Source organism: Phoenix dactylifera, unplaced genomic scaffold (genome assembly GCF_009389715.1).
Source record: "Phoenix dactylifera cultivar Barhee BC4 unplaced genomic scaffold, palm_55x_up_171113_PBpolish2nd_filt_p 001363F, whole genome shotgun sequence".
NCBI lineage: Eukaryota > Viridiplantae > Streptophyta > Magnoliopsida > Arecales > Arecaceae > Phoenix > Phoenix dactylifera.
In genome coordinates this window covers 89556-103527 of record NW_024068687.1, presented here as the reverse complement: position 1 = coordinate 103527, position 13972 = coordinate 89556, and the positions used below count along the sequence as shown (strand labels likewise).

The window sequence follows — 13972 nt, the reverse complement described above, 5'->3', positions numbered from 1 at the left end:
ACTCTTCTGTTCAGGGAGTACGAGATTTCCATTCCTGAGGGGGAACCCTCTAAGGCATTGCGATGGACAGATCGCATGCGAGCGGGGACCCTACACAGGATGGGGTTTCGGAAGAGAGAGGGGATCTGGGTTAGGAAGTCATCCATCACCACACAGACCCACCAGACCTTCCCCCAGTCCTGAGCCCGATTCTGACTTTCCCGACTACCAGACTTTCCATCCACTTTTGCTCCTACCACCTCCGCCGGACCCTCCTCCTCAGCTCCACCCACTCAGCCTATGGAGGTCCGGATCTCGTCTGAGCAGCTCCGGGAGCTGCGGCAGGAGATAGTCCGAGATCTGCTCCAGGAGCTCCGGGGTTCAGTGCCTGCTCCCACTCCTGCACCTTCGTCAGCGTTGGTCCCTTCCTTGACAGCCGTGACTGACATGACGGCCCATGTGCGGGAAGAGATCGACAATGTACGGTTCCTGGTCCAAGCCCAGTTCCACAGCATGAGTGAGGTCACGAGCACCACTCGACGGATGCGGGATGACATCGGCCGTGACATGTCCACCACCACCGCGGGGGCCGAGCGCTTGTCGAATGTGCTCATCGACAAGCTGGACAGACTGCAGAAGTCAGTACTCGAGCTGGATACGACACAGAGCAGGGCCATCCAGGCCATCATTCGCCAGCTAGAGAACGTGACCAATGCGGTCCAATCACTCGTGGAGCGCATGCTCGAGGAGATACATCCTTGAGAGGAGGAGCCACATCTCGAGAGGAGGAGTCACATCCTCGAGAGGAGGAGATACATCCTCGAGAGGAGGACCTACATCCTCGAGGAGACCGTAGCTACTTTTTGTATTTTGCTTTGACATGTATTGCTTTACGTTACTTATTGTATTCTGAAATGTACTTACATACAAATTAATACAATGAGTAGCCGCATTTTTCTTCAATAATGTGCCTTTTGATCTATGTTTGATTGTGTGTTCTGTTTACCTCCTTTTTGATATGATGACAAAAAGGGGGAGAAATATGTATAAAATATGTAAAAGGGGAAGAAATATGTATAAAATATGTAAAAGGAGAAATATGTATAAAATATGTAAAAGAAAAAATATGTATAAAATATGTAAAAGGAATCAATGGAAATCAATAAAAAGATAAACTCTTAAAACACACAAATTTGTTCTAAGTGGATTCGGTACCTCGAGGCTCATTATCTCTCTTTTGGGGCTCCTAATGGAGTAATCTCCAGAATCTATTCAAGAGATATTCGGAGATTAGCTGAATCCTACTCAAGAACAAATTGACAGATTTTTCCTCTAAAAACCAAAATTTCAGTTCAAAAACTTCAAAGCATTAAAAGGAAATTCAAAGAATCAAAACAAAGTAGAATGCATATGTTGAGGGGGAGAATCTGAAATTTTAAGAAAGCTAAATCATTAATTATATATAAGCCAAACAATTGAATGCATGATATGAAGGCTTATATAATTCCAAATGAAAGGGGGAGCTTTAACTCCGAAATTTATTGTTTCACTCCTTTCAAGCTTGGATAAATTGAATTATCAGACATTTGAATTCATTTATGGATTTTATTTGATTGCTTATTGTGCAATTCACTTTACATATACTCAATGTTTTGTCATCATCAAAAAGGGGGAGATTGTGGAGTGATTGATTAAAACCCTATTTGATTTTGATGAGCTCAAAGCATTTGAGTATATTTCTTGTTTACTAATGAATTCAATTAAGTGTTTCAGTGAAAATCTTGTCTAAGTGTCTCAAGACTTGGTTCATAATTTTTGGATAAGTTAAGATGTCAGCTTGAACCAAAGTCTGAGACTCGAGTCAACTCCAGAGTATCACGAGTCGACTCCAAGCGTATCAAGTTCACTGGCACGAGCTCGAGTCGACTCCGGATCAGTACGAGTCGACTCCAACTGAGAACAGACAGACGAACAGAAAGCTTCAACTCAGAACCTGTCAACGAGTCGACTCCCAAAGTGTGCGAGTCGACTCCGATGTTCACCGAGTCGACTCCAGGGTAGTAAGAGTCGACTCCAAGAGGAATACAAAGAAAAAGTCAGAGAGCAGTTTTCGGGTCTGAGATTCGAGTCGACTCCAGTGGAACGCGAGTCGACTCCGATGGTTGGCAGGTCGACTCCAAAGACAGCAAGAGTCGACTCTCAGCAGTACACAAAGAAAAAGTCAGAGGGCAGATTCTGGACTCTGAGATTCGAGTCGACTCCCGCATTACGCGAGTCGACTCCGAGACTCCGCGACCACAAAGAAGACAGAAGACCAAGTTACTGCCTCTGAGATTCGAGTCGACTCCCAGATAGCTAGAGTCGACTCCAAGGCAGCTTCACATCAAAAGGGCAGAAGACCAAGTTTCGGAAACTGAGAGCCGAGTCGACTCCGAGGAAGCTCGAGTCGACTCCAAGACTGGACGAGCCAAAAGACAGAAGATAGGGAGTTCGGGCTCTGAGCGCCGAGTCGACTCCCAGGACAGTCGAGTCGACTCGAGTGGACCAAATTCAAAAATACGTCCACAGACTTCATGGGATGAGCCGACTCCGAGAAAGCCAAGTCAGCTCCAGAAGTTGGCGAGTCGACTCTGGGTCAAGACGAGTCGACTCCCAGTCGCGAAGGCAACTTTAATTCAAATCTGGAACAGTTGCAGAGTCGACTCCGGAAAAGTATGAGTCGACTCCCGCTACAGACGAGTCGACTCCTGATCGCGCAAGTCGACTCCAACCCACCAACGGACACATTGTCAGACTGTACAGAGTGTGCAGAACGGGCAGAAAAAGCTCTCTAACGGCTAGTTTCCGTGGGGGTTGGTTTAAATAGCCACAGAGGAATGTAGCAAGAAAGTGAACAACCATTCCACTCCAAGTAATCAAGCTTTCAATCTCTGCAACTTGTTCTTCAACGAAAAAGAGGGAAGAGCAGCATTAACTGCATCCACCTACTTCTTCCCAACATTGAAAGAGCCTTCTCCTGCATTCAAGTCGACTACACATTCAAGAGGAGACCCGAAGTTCAAGAAGCCCTTCCTCTTCTCCAACTTAAAAGCGTTTGAGGGCTCTTAACTTCGTTATTGTTCATATTGCCATTTATCTGCTTTTGAGAAGCTGTATTTTTCTGTTTGTCTCTTTTATCTACACCTTTGTCTTTGCTTGGTTCAATCGGGGCATTGAATCAAGAGTATTGAGGTTGGTTGGTGAGCCGAGTGTAAAACCAACGTGTAAGGGTTCGATTGTGATCCCGGGAAAACAATCGGGGTTGGTTCTAGTCGGTGAGCCTGGGAAAACCGACCGAGTTCGTTGTGAGCTCGTAAAACAACAAGTTTGGTTGTGAGCTTGGAAAACAACCGGCTGTAATCCAAGGGGTTATAGTGAATTCTCAAGAGAGACTTGGGAAGTGGACGTAGGAGCAAGGGTTAGCTCCGAACCACTATAAAAGCTTTGTGTTTGTGATTGCTTGTCTCTTACCATTACTCTCATTTCATACACATCACAGCAACTAATTAATCATCTTGTAAAAAGCATTAATTAGTCACCCACAAACGCTTTAATAGTTAAAATTATTTTAAAACCCAATTCACCCCCCCTCTTGGGTTGTCTATCTGGGCAACAATAACTCTTTGTTAGTAGAAACAGATTTGAGGGCTATTACCTTTTTCTTGTGAGAGGACTCTTCTTCACTATGTTGTTTCATTGTTAGCTCATGCGTCATGAGGGATCCAAGTAGCTCCTCGAGTGGCAGCTTGTTTAAGTCCTTGGCTTCTAGGATTGCCGTTACCTTGGCTTCCCATGACCTTGGCAAACAACGAAGAATCTTCCTGACAAGGTCACTGTTAGTATAATTTTTGCCAAGGCTTTTAGGCCATTGACAATGTCAGTAAATCTAGTAAACATGCAAGTGATTGTTTCATTGGAATCCATCTTAAATAATTCATATTTATGAACTAATATATTTATTTTAGATTCTTTTACTTGATTTGTGCCCTCGTGGGTCACTTCAAGTCTATCCCAAATCTCTTTTGCAGAACTACAAGTAGAGACTCTATTGAATTCATTTCTGTCTAAAGCACAATAAAGCACATTCATTGCTTTGGCATTTAGTTGTGCCTTCCTTATATCATTGTCATCCCAATTCTTTTCAAGTTTGGGTATAGTAACACCCTCTACAAAAATTGATGGGATGTATGGTCCATTAAGTATGGTGGTCCACATCTCATAGTCTTGTGCTTGGATAAATATTCTCATCCTAGCCTTCCAATATGAGTAGTCGGATCTATTGAAGAATGGAGGTCTATGGGTGGACTGGCCCTCAATATGAGAAGATCCAAATGGGGTTGTCATTTTGATCTTTTACTCTTTTGGTAAAAGAGTTCCGGCTCTGATACCACTTGTTGCCCAGATAGACAACCCAAGAGGGGGGGTGAATTGGGTTTTAAAATAATTATTGCAATTAAAAGCTTTGTGAGTAACTAATTAAAACTTTTTGCAAGTGGATTAATTAGTTGCTATATGCAGTGGATGAAGGTAAAGTAAGAGACAATAAAGCAATCACAAACACAAGCAAATTTATAGTGGTTCGGAGCTAACCCTTGCTCCTACGTCCACTCCCCAAGCCTCACTTGGGAATTCACTATAACCCCTCGGATTACAGCCGGTTGTTTTACAAGTTCACAACCCAACTTGTTGTTTTACGAGATCACAACGAACTCGGTCGGTTTTTCCAGGCTCACCGACTAGAACCACCCGATTTTTTTTTCGGGATCACAATCAAACCCTTACACCGTTGATTTCAACCTAGGCTCACCAACAAACCTTAATACCCTTGATTCAATCCCCTGATTGAATCAAGTAAGAAACAAATGGTTTGAAAACAAACAGAAAAAGGAAGCTTCTTAACAAGCAGATATTCAGTGATTAATAACAAGAGAGAAGTTAAGAGCCTTTAAACAGATTTATGAAGATGTAGAGGAGGGCTTCTCGAACTCTGGGTCTCCTCTTGAATGTCTCGAAGACTTGATGACTGACGGAGACATCTTGAATGCTGGGAAGAGTTGGTTGGATGGAGTTTAATGCCTCTCTTCCTTCTTTCACGTGTATTCCCTTTGAAATCCTTTGGTAGGTGGAGATTACTTGTTTTCTTTGAATGGAATGTCACTTCTCTACCTTGCTACAGTTCTCTGTGGCTATTTAAGCCATTCCCCAAGAAAACTAGCCGTTAGACCCCAAGATCTAGCCGTTCTGCACATTCTGCAACTCCTGACAATGTTTCCGTTGGGATCAGAGTCGACTCGCGTGATCTGGAGTCGACTCGCCTGTTGCAGGAGTTGACTCATGCTTTTCAGGAGACGGCTCGACAACTGTTCTAGATTTGAATTAAAGTGCTGTCTCGACTTGGAGTCGACTCGACTGAACCTGGAGTCGACTCCCCAATGTCTGGAGCTGACCTGGCACTTTTGGAGTCGACTCATTTCAAGGAATCCAGAGATGTATTTTTCAAGTTTGCTCACTCGAGTCGACTCGAATATTCTGGGAGTCGACTCGGCACTCAGAGCCCGAACTCCTGATCTTCTGTCTGTTGACTTGTGCCGTCTCGGAGTCGACTCAAACTGTCTCGGAGTCGACTCGGCTCTCAGAGATGAAAATTTAGTCTTCTGTCTTTTGGGGTTGCGCTGCCTTGGAGTCGACACGAACTGTCTTGGAGTCGACTCGCCTCTCAGAGACGAATATACCGTCTTCTGTCTTTGGGGTTGCGCTGCCTTGGAGTCGACTCGGACTTTGCGGGAGTCGACTCGGCTCTCAGTGTCCGAAATTGGCTCTCTGACTTTTTGCTTGTATTTCTCTGGGAGTCGACTCTCACTTCCTTAGGAGTCGACCTGCCAACCATCGGAGTCGACTCGAGTTCTTCGGAAGTCGACTCGGCTCTCAGAGTCCAAAATAGCTTCTCTGTGTTTCTGTCTGTTACTCCCTGGAGTCGACTCGTACTATGCTGGAGTCGACTCGGCAAGCATCGGAGTCGACTCGCGCTCTTCAGGAGTCGACTCGTTGACAGGTTTTGAGATGAATCTTTCTGTCCGTCTGTCTGTTCTCAGTCGGAGTCGACTCGAAATGTACAGGAGTCGACTCGAGCTTGTGCCAGTGCTTCTGATACGCTTGGAGTCGACCCGTAATCTCCCGGAGTCGACTCGAGTCTCAGACTTTGGTTCAAATTGAATTCTTTACTTATCCAAAATGTATTGAACCAAATCTAGAGATACTTAACCATAAATTTACAAGTATTTGACTGAAACACTAGATTGAATTCATTAGTATAACATAAGATATACTCAAATGCTTTGAGCTCATCAAAATCAAATAGGGTTATAATCAATCACTCCACACAATTGTTTGAGGTACAACAAGTAAGAACACCATGGTTTGCCAACATAGTGAACTATCTTGCCATAGGACAAATTCTCGATCATTGGTCCAAACAGGACAAGGATCGATTCTTTTCGCAAGTTAAGTTCTACTTTTGGGATGACCCCGATCTATTTAAGTACTGCCCAGATCAAGTAATCCGTCGATGTGTGCCTGAATGTGAATTTCAGAGTATTCTTGATTTTTGTCATACCCAAGCCTGCGGAGGACATTTTGGGGGTAGAAAAACTGCAGCTAAAGTCTTACAAAGTGGATTTTATTGGCCCTCCTTGTTCGAAGATGCTCACAATTTTTGTCGGACTTGTGAGCGATGTCAACGATGGGCACAATCACCCGTAGAGACATGATGCCACTTAACCCCATTTTAATTATAGAAATTTTTGATGTCTGGGGTATTGACTTCATGGGCCCTTTCCCACATTCTTTTGGTTTTGAGTATATTCTTGTTGGAGTTGACTATGTCTCGAAGTGGGTAGAAGCGGTTGCCACTAGAACTAATGATCATAAGGTTGTGATTAAGTTTTTACAAACAAATATATTTAGTCGCTTTGGCACACCCCGAGCTATCATTAGTGATGGGGGATCACATTTCTGCAACCGATCTTTTGAAGCTTTGGTTCGTAAATACTCAATCACCCATAAAGTTGCCACCCCGTACCATCCCCAAACAAGCAGGCAAGTTGAAGTTTCCAATAGGGAGATAAAACATATCTTAGAAAAAACAATACGTCCTGATAGAAAAGAGGTCTCAAAGGTTAAACGATTCTCTCTGGACTTATCGTACTGCATATAAGACTCCTATTGGCATGTCTCCTTATCGACTGATTTTTGGAAAAGCTTGCCACCTACCGGTAGAACTTGAGCATAGAGCTTTTTGGGCCATTAAAAAGTTTAACTTTGATATGGCAGCAGCTGGGTCTAACCGGAAACTTCAACTCAACGAGCTTGAAGAGTTACGCAATGAGGCATATGAAAATGCCAAAATTTACAAGGCAAGGACTAAGGCTTTTCATGACAAATCCATTAACCGTAAGTCTTTCGAACCTAATCAAAAAGTTTGGCTATTCAATTCTAAATTGCGTCTCTTCCCTGGTAAACTTCGCTCTAGGTGGGATGGTCCCTTTTTAGTTAGAAAGATTTTTCCTCATGGTGCGGTAGAAATTCAGAACATCAGTGATGGTCGTGTCCTGAACGTCAATGGTCAAAGACTGAAACCTTATATAGAGTGTGTTGCAGATGGACAGTTAATTGAATCCCTTGATTTGATGGATCCTATTTATCAGGATAATTAAGGATGCACTGCGTCTGGCTGAAGACGTTAAACTTAGCGCTTGTTGGGAGGCAACCCAATTTTCATAGATTATTTTTGTACATTTTTTTATCGTATTTTTTTCAGGAGTCTTAATATTACTGATGCAACTAAGGTACAATGCTTCTATCCTCCATATGCATCATATTTTCGTCCAAAATAAAATAGAATAAAATAATAATCTCAAAAAAAAAAGAAAAAAAACATTGAGGACAATGTCTGGTCTAGGTTGGGGGGGTCTAGAAGAGATTCGAATTTTTAAAGAAATTTTTACATTTTCGTATTTTTAAATAAGTTTATCTCAAAAAAAAAATTAAAATTAAAATTAAAATTTTTTAAAAAAACCTAATTTCTATGCTTTAGTGCTGAAATGATAAACACACAAAGTATATAAAATCTAAAAAGCCCAATGACTAGTCAACAGTAAGTCAATTTGAGTTCTTTTCATTAAAAGTTCTTTTAGCGAGTTGTAAGATAATTTTTACTTTGGAATTTCACAACACACATGGCCTACACTTCTAAGGGTTAGGTTCAACATTATGTTGTTAAGTCTGGTAGCAACCTTGAGTCCTGATGAATCATACTTATCTAATTTACTTTTATCTTAAAAAAATAAAAAATAAAAAATAAAAAAATAATAATAAAATAAAAAAATAGTAAAAAAAAAGAAAGAGTGAATTTAGTCAGGTACATCGAAAAGGGCTACCTATTGTCAAAGGTCAGCGGGCTTGTGATGATGAACCCGAGCATAGGTCTGTAGGGGAGTCTTGATGCCCAACACCTTATGCCATCTGGTGTGGGAGTGTTGACTGAATGCTCGTTACACAGAGGAATCATTACAAGAGTAAAAGTGCATAAAAAAAAAGAAAGAGAAAATAATATTGACCTTGAAAAAGACGATAGTGTGAAAGCCGTCGTTGTAAAAATTCGGATAAATTGGAATATTACAGATAAAGCCCATGAGGTATTAAAGTAAACATCCACAACTCTCGGAATCCTGCAAGATAGGATGATTTTGAATCAGTGATTAGGTTTTATCTGACAATTCTTGGAAACTACCAGCTTTAGCAGTATTTTGGAAAATCTAAAGTCTTAGCTTGTGTATGGTCCAGATTTCACCGAGCACCCAAGTATAAAAAGTCTTACAACTCCCTAACGGAAACTTAATGACCTCAACTTGAATTGCATCTTGACCTAGGATTTGGGCTGACTTAGTGATTAAAACTTTGTGTGCTTTTGAAATTTTTAGCACTTATGCATTTGAAATTAGATTTTATAAAACAATAAAATAAATTCTTTCGACAGCAGTTTATGGGTATCTGAGCCGGAAACCCTCACGAGACAAAACTCGTCCACTAGGGCCACCTAGGGGTTTAAAGTCTTATTGCATACGGTAAATGCAATCGCGATTTCTGCGAAAGTGAGTTAGTTTTTATTTTGCTTGAGAACTAGCAAAATGTAGGTTGGGGGGTGTGATAAGTGCTAAAATATGCATAAATTAATATCTTATTCATAGCACTTATCATTATTTTAATTCACATATTTTGTAAATTCAACTAAAAAAAAATGTGTTACCTTCGTCATTAAATTTTAATAAATTATTCATTTACTGATTAAGCTTAATGAATGCAGGTTGAACTTATTTGGGATGTGCCCTGAACCCAAATCTATTGAGCTCAAACTCCCCTGTTCACTCCTTGCTAAGTCCAACCATCCACGTCTTCATACAAGCTTGCATTCCATCCTCCCTCGTGTCCAAAAGTCTTGCTCCCAGCCGTATCTATCATCTTCATCACGTCTTAATCTCAACTAAACTCCCAGCTCCCGAATCCCGAATCTCCCAACGTCCGCGTTCACCTCCCCTGCTCAAATGATCCCAAGCCTCCCCTGCATCCTCATACCGTTCATCATCCTTATCCCTTATCCAACCGTTCCCAAGCTTCATCCCATTCGAATCAAACACTCCATCCAAGCTTCACGGAATAGAGCATCCTCTCCCGGATAAGCTCAAGTCCCAGCTGCCAGCCGCCCGCGTCTTGCATCACTCCCCTGTTCCGAGATCTTCTCACACACCCACAGCCGAATGATCCCAACTAGATTCCGCTAGCTGCCAGCCTTCCTATCATCATCCAAACCAACCGAGACCCTCCTCTTCGCCTGTAGGATAAACTCCAAATCCCAACTTCTTCCCGTTGGCATTCGGATAGGCCATCCTTTTCTTCTGGCTTTGATTCTCCTAGATTGCCTACTCCAGATCGAACCCAGCCTTCATGCCGTCCGCAATGAACTCCCGTCATCCACAGGATAAGGCCCAGGTGTTCATTCCGGATCAGCCCCTGCATCCCAGCCTCAAAACAGAGTTCATCTCTCCTGCTTCCATGATTCCTCCCAACTTATTGATAAGTGATCCGCTCTTCCTTCTCTCCGCGTGCGCCGGACGGCTATAAAAAGAGGGCGTTCGGTGGCAGCAAGGGGGAGCTGGGGGGGAGAGCTCGGTTTTGAAGAACAGAGGAGCCTCTGTTCGGGAAAGAAAAGAAATAAAAAAAAAGAGAATGAAGGGAGGCTGGGAGCGGATCAATTAGTGAAAGAAAATGATGCGGATGGCGTGGAGCATCTCAGCAAGCCGATCAAAGTTGCCGAGCATCATGAGTGGCTGAACCCTGGTTTAGGGGTTTGATGAAGCCATGGATGAGTATTTGTGTTGCATTTCTTTGATTATTAGCGTTGTAAGACAGTTGCATACTCAATAAAATTATGATCTTAAAATGTCTTGTTTAATTTATGTAAGATGTTTATCTTGTAGAAAGTCTTTGCATGAATTAATCTAGTTTATCGAAATTGAATCCAATACCTGTGGTTTGGAAGAGATTGCTATGCAACTATTGGATTTATCTTTGAAAAATTAATCATCAGATGAATCATGCTAAATAGGACAGACCATGCCTATCCTTAGAAAAGATGGTTTGTGCCAGGCTTAGATGATTCATACTGTGGGTTAGATTTCAGCTTTTTGTATGATTGCCCTAACTTGTAGTTAAGAGCAATCAGATCATACACGCATCTAAGTCATTGAAAGCATCACACTTACGAATCCATCGGTGGATTCTAGCCCTAAACACCTCTCTCCATAGATAATTCATACTACTACACCCATATTAATTCTTATGTTTTTATCATTTACTCTAGCTTATCCTTTTTGAAGTAATTATTTAATTAGAAAAAATAACTTGTCTCCAATCCCTGTGGACCGACACCCGTAATCACTGTCCTACAGGATACGTGCTATTGCGTGGTTTATTTTCAAAATTGAAAGAACCGATCAATTTTTGGCGCCGTTGCCGGGGATTGCTAGCATAGTTATTTTTCTTATTAAAAAAAATTATTTAAAAATTTAAAAAAATTCTTTAAATTTTTTTTTTTATTATTGTTACTTTTCTTATCTTCTTTTTCTCCCTTACTAATTTTTATTTATATTATTTGATCAGGAATCGAGGAAAAAAATCTGGGATGATCAAAAGGAGAACTGCCGGAAAAGAAATGCTGTAGAGGTTTAAAAAAAATTAAATTGCTGGGGAAATTCTCTTTGGTAACCTCTAAACTTTTCTTATTTAAATTAATTATTGGTTTGAAATTTTGTGGTGATTGTTTGATTTTAATTATAGCTAAATTGTGAATGCATGCTTGATACACATACACAAATCAATTTGCACATAGTAAGGGCAATCACCCCAACAAGATAAGAGCCGGATTTCATCACCGGACTCTTGCCCAACTTAGGTGAACTCAATCTCACATAGTGTCATCTTTAATTAAAATCAATTAGACGTTGGCCCCTAGGGACATTCGAGCTCAATAGGACGAAGATCACCGAAGGTTGCACCAATTTCGCTCTGTGGCTTAGTTGATGTCTAGGCAAGCTTTGTCCCTATAAGGGAGACAGTTCATCTGTTCAAGGCAAGTGGGTTTTAAGTAGGACCTTTGCGAACGCATTGTGACCCCTCCACTTACCTGGAGCTTACCTGGTCAACTCGGTTCATTAGACCGGATTGGAGGCTTAGGTGCCCTCTTCAAACTAGTTAGGAGCTGTCTAGTGATTTTAGGACAAAGACTAGGATTGATATGCTTTTCTCTTTTATTGCATGCTTGATTGATCGAGTACTAGTATATGCACGGTAGTCGTTCTAGAGTACGAAACCTATTACCTTTTGACCCTGAAATAGAACGAACCCTTAGGAACATTCGAGCTAAGATCAAAACATTAGGATCATCCCCACCTCTTAAGATGGCTGAAGAACAACCCAAACTCCTGAGGGAATACTTTACTCCCACTATTTACACTTCCCCATCTTGCATTCGATTACCTGAGGTAGCAGCTGTACAATATGAAATAAAGTCTAGTGTGATCCAAATGCTTCCATCTTTTTATGGGCTCACCAATGAAGATCCATATAAACACCTAGATGAATTCCTTGAGATTTGCACCACTGTCAAGATTCAAAACTTCACTGATGATGCTTTAAAACTTAGATTATTCCCCTTCTCCCTTAAAGATAGAGCTAAGCAATGGCTGAATTCTTTAGAGGCCAATTCGATTCATTCTTGGGGTCAAATGCAACAAGAATTTCTTAAAAAATACTTTTCCATAGGAAGAACGAACCAGTTTAGACGTGCCATTACAAGCTTCTCCCAAACCGAGGGAGAAGAATTTCATGAAACTTGGGAGAGATTTAGGGACCTAATCCGTAAATGCCCTCATCATCAAATACCTAAGTGGCAACTAGTGCAAAGTTTTTATGACGGATTGACAGAACGAAACCGTCAGATGATCGATGCTGCATGCGGGGGGACTTTCATGCTTCGAAATGAGCATGAAGCATGGCAACTATTTGAAAATCTTAATAAAAACTCCCTGCACCATGCTTCATGTTCTCGTCAAGCATCCCCGAATTTTCAAAGAAAAGGGGCCATTTGTGAAATAAGTCATTCTACGGACCTGTCTAGCAAGGTAGATGCATTGTCCCATAAGATTGACCAACTAATGATAGGAGGACATGTCGTTAGCTCTTCCCAAGCACAAGTGTGTGCTATCTGTTCTAGCCCATCGCATCCAATTCATGAGTGCCCCTCAGCACCCCAATATCCCGAACTCGTGCAAGAACACATCAATGCTGCCCAAACACAGCCCAGACCGGATAATGATCCATTTTCCAATACATATAATTCGGGATGGCGAAATCATCCTAATTTTTCTTGGAAGCAGCAAGCTTCGAACACAGCCCAACCCTATTCCCAAAATTTTCAAAATTCTCAGAATTTTCAAACCCCACAACATATTCATCCCTACCGTCCCTCGATTCAATTTCAACACACTCCTCCTCCACCCCAAAGAAACACAGCCTTTGAGGAGAAAGTGTTGAACGCCCTTCAAGGTTTGGAAACCATTACACTATTGGTGCACTCTCACACGCAATCAATCACCAAGCTAGAATCCCAGATGGGGCAACTAGCTAATGCACTGAACAAGCGAGAGGAAGGAAAGCTTCCAAGCCAACCACTAAGTAATCCTAGGGGACAATACATGGCTCAAGAAAATCAATTAAATGAAATTCATCATGAACAAGCCAATGCTTTAACTACCCTAAGGAGTGGACGTATAATAGACAATAAGATTGGGGAGGACAACAATAAGGAAGGTGAAGAAGAGGATAGAAATGTGTCAAATGAAAATCTAAAACCTTCTTCTTCTTCTTCAGCTAGTCCATCTTCTGCCAAAACTCACATCCCAAAGGCCCCATTTCCTGAAGCTCTTACTTCACCCTCTCCATTTGGCAAAAAGGGAACTTCATTAGAAGAGATGATGGAGGTCTTCAAACAAGTTAAAATCAACCTCCCACTCCTTGATGCCATCAAACAAGTTCCCTCCTATGCCAAATTTCTCAAAGACCTTTGCACCCAAAAGCGAAAATCTAGGACACATGTGCCTAAGAAGGTCTTCCTAACTGAGCAAGTGAGTTCTATTCTCCAACACAACACCCCTCCAAAATTCAAAGATCTTGGTGCTCCCACTATTTCCTGTGTCATAGGAGATAACTCCATTGATCGAGCACTTTTAGATCTAGGGGCAAGTGTGAATCTTCTACCCTATTCAGTCTATGAAAAATTTGGGTTAGGTGAATTAAAACCTACCTCGGTGTCCTTACAATTGGCTGATCGATCTGTGAAGAT

The 13972-nt window shown here is 41.7% G+C and overlaps 1 non-coding gene across 1 annotated transcript; it reads right to left on the bottom strand.

Annotated features, from left to right (window-relative positions):
• Window positions 1-12405: 12405 nt before the first annotated feature.
• LOC120108494 lies at window positions 12406-12511 on the bottom strand. Its single transcript, XR_005509829.1, has one exon. It is a non-coding gene; the product is annotated as a small nucleolar RNA R71 (small nucleolar RNA).
• Window positions 12512-13972: the final 1461 nt, after the last annotated feature.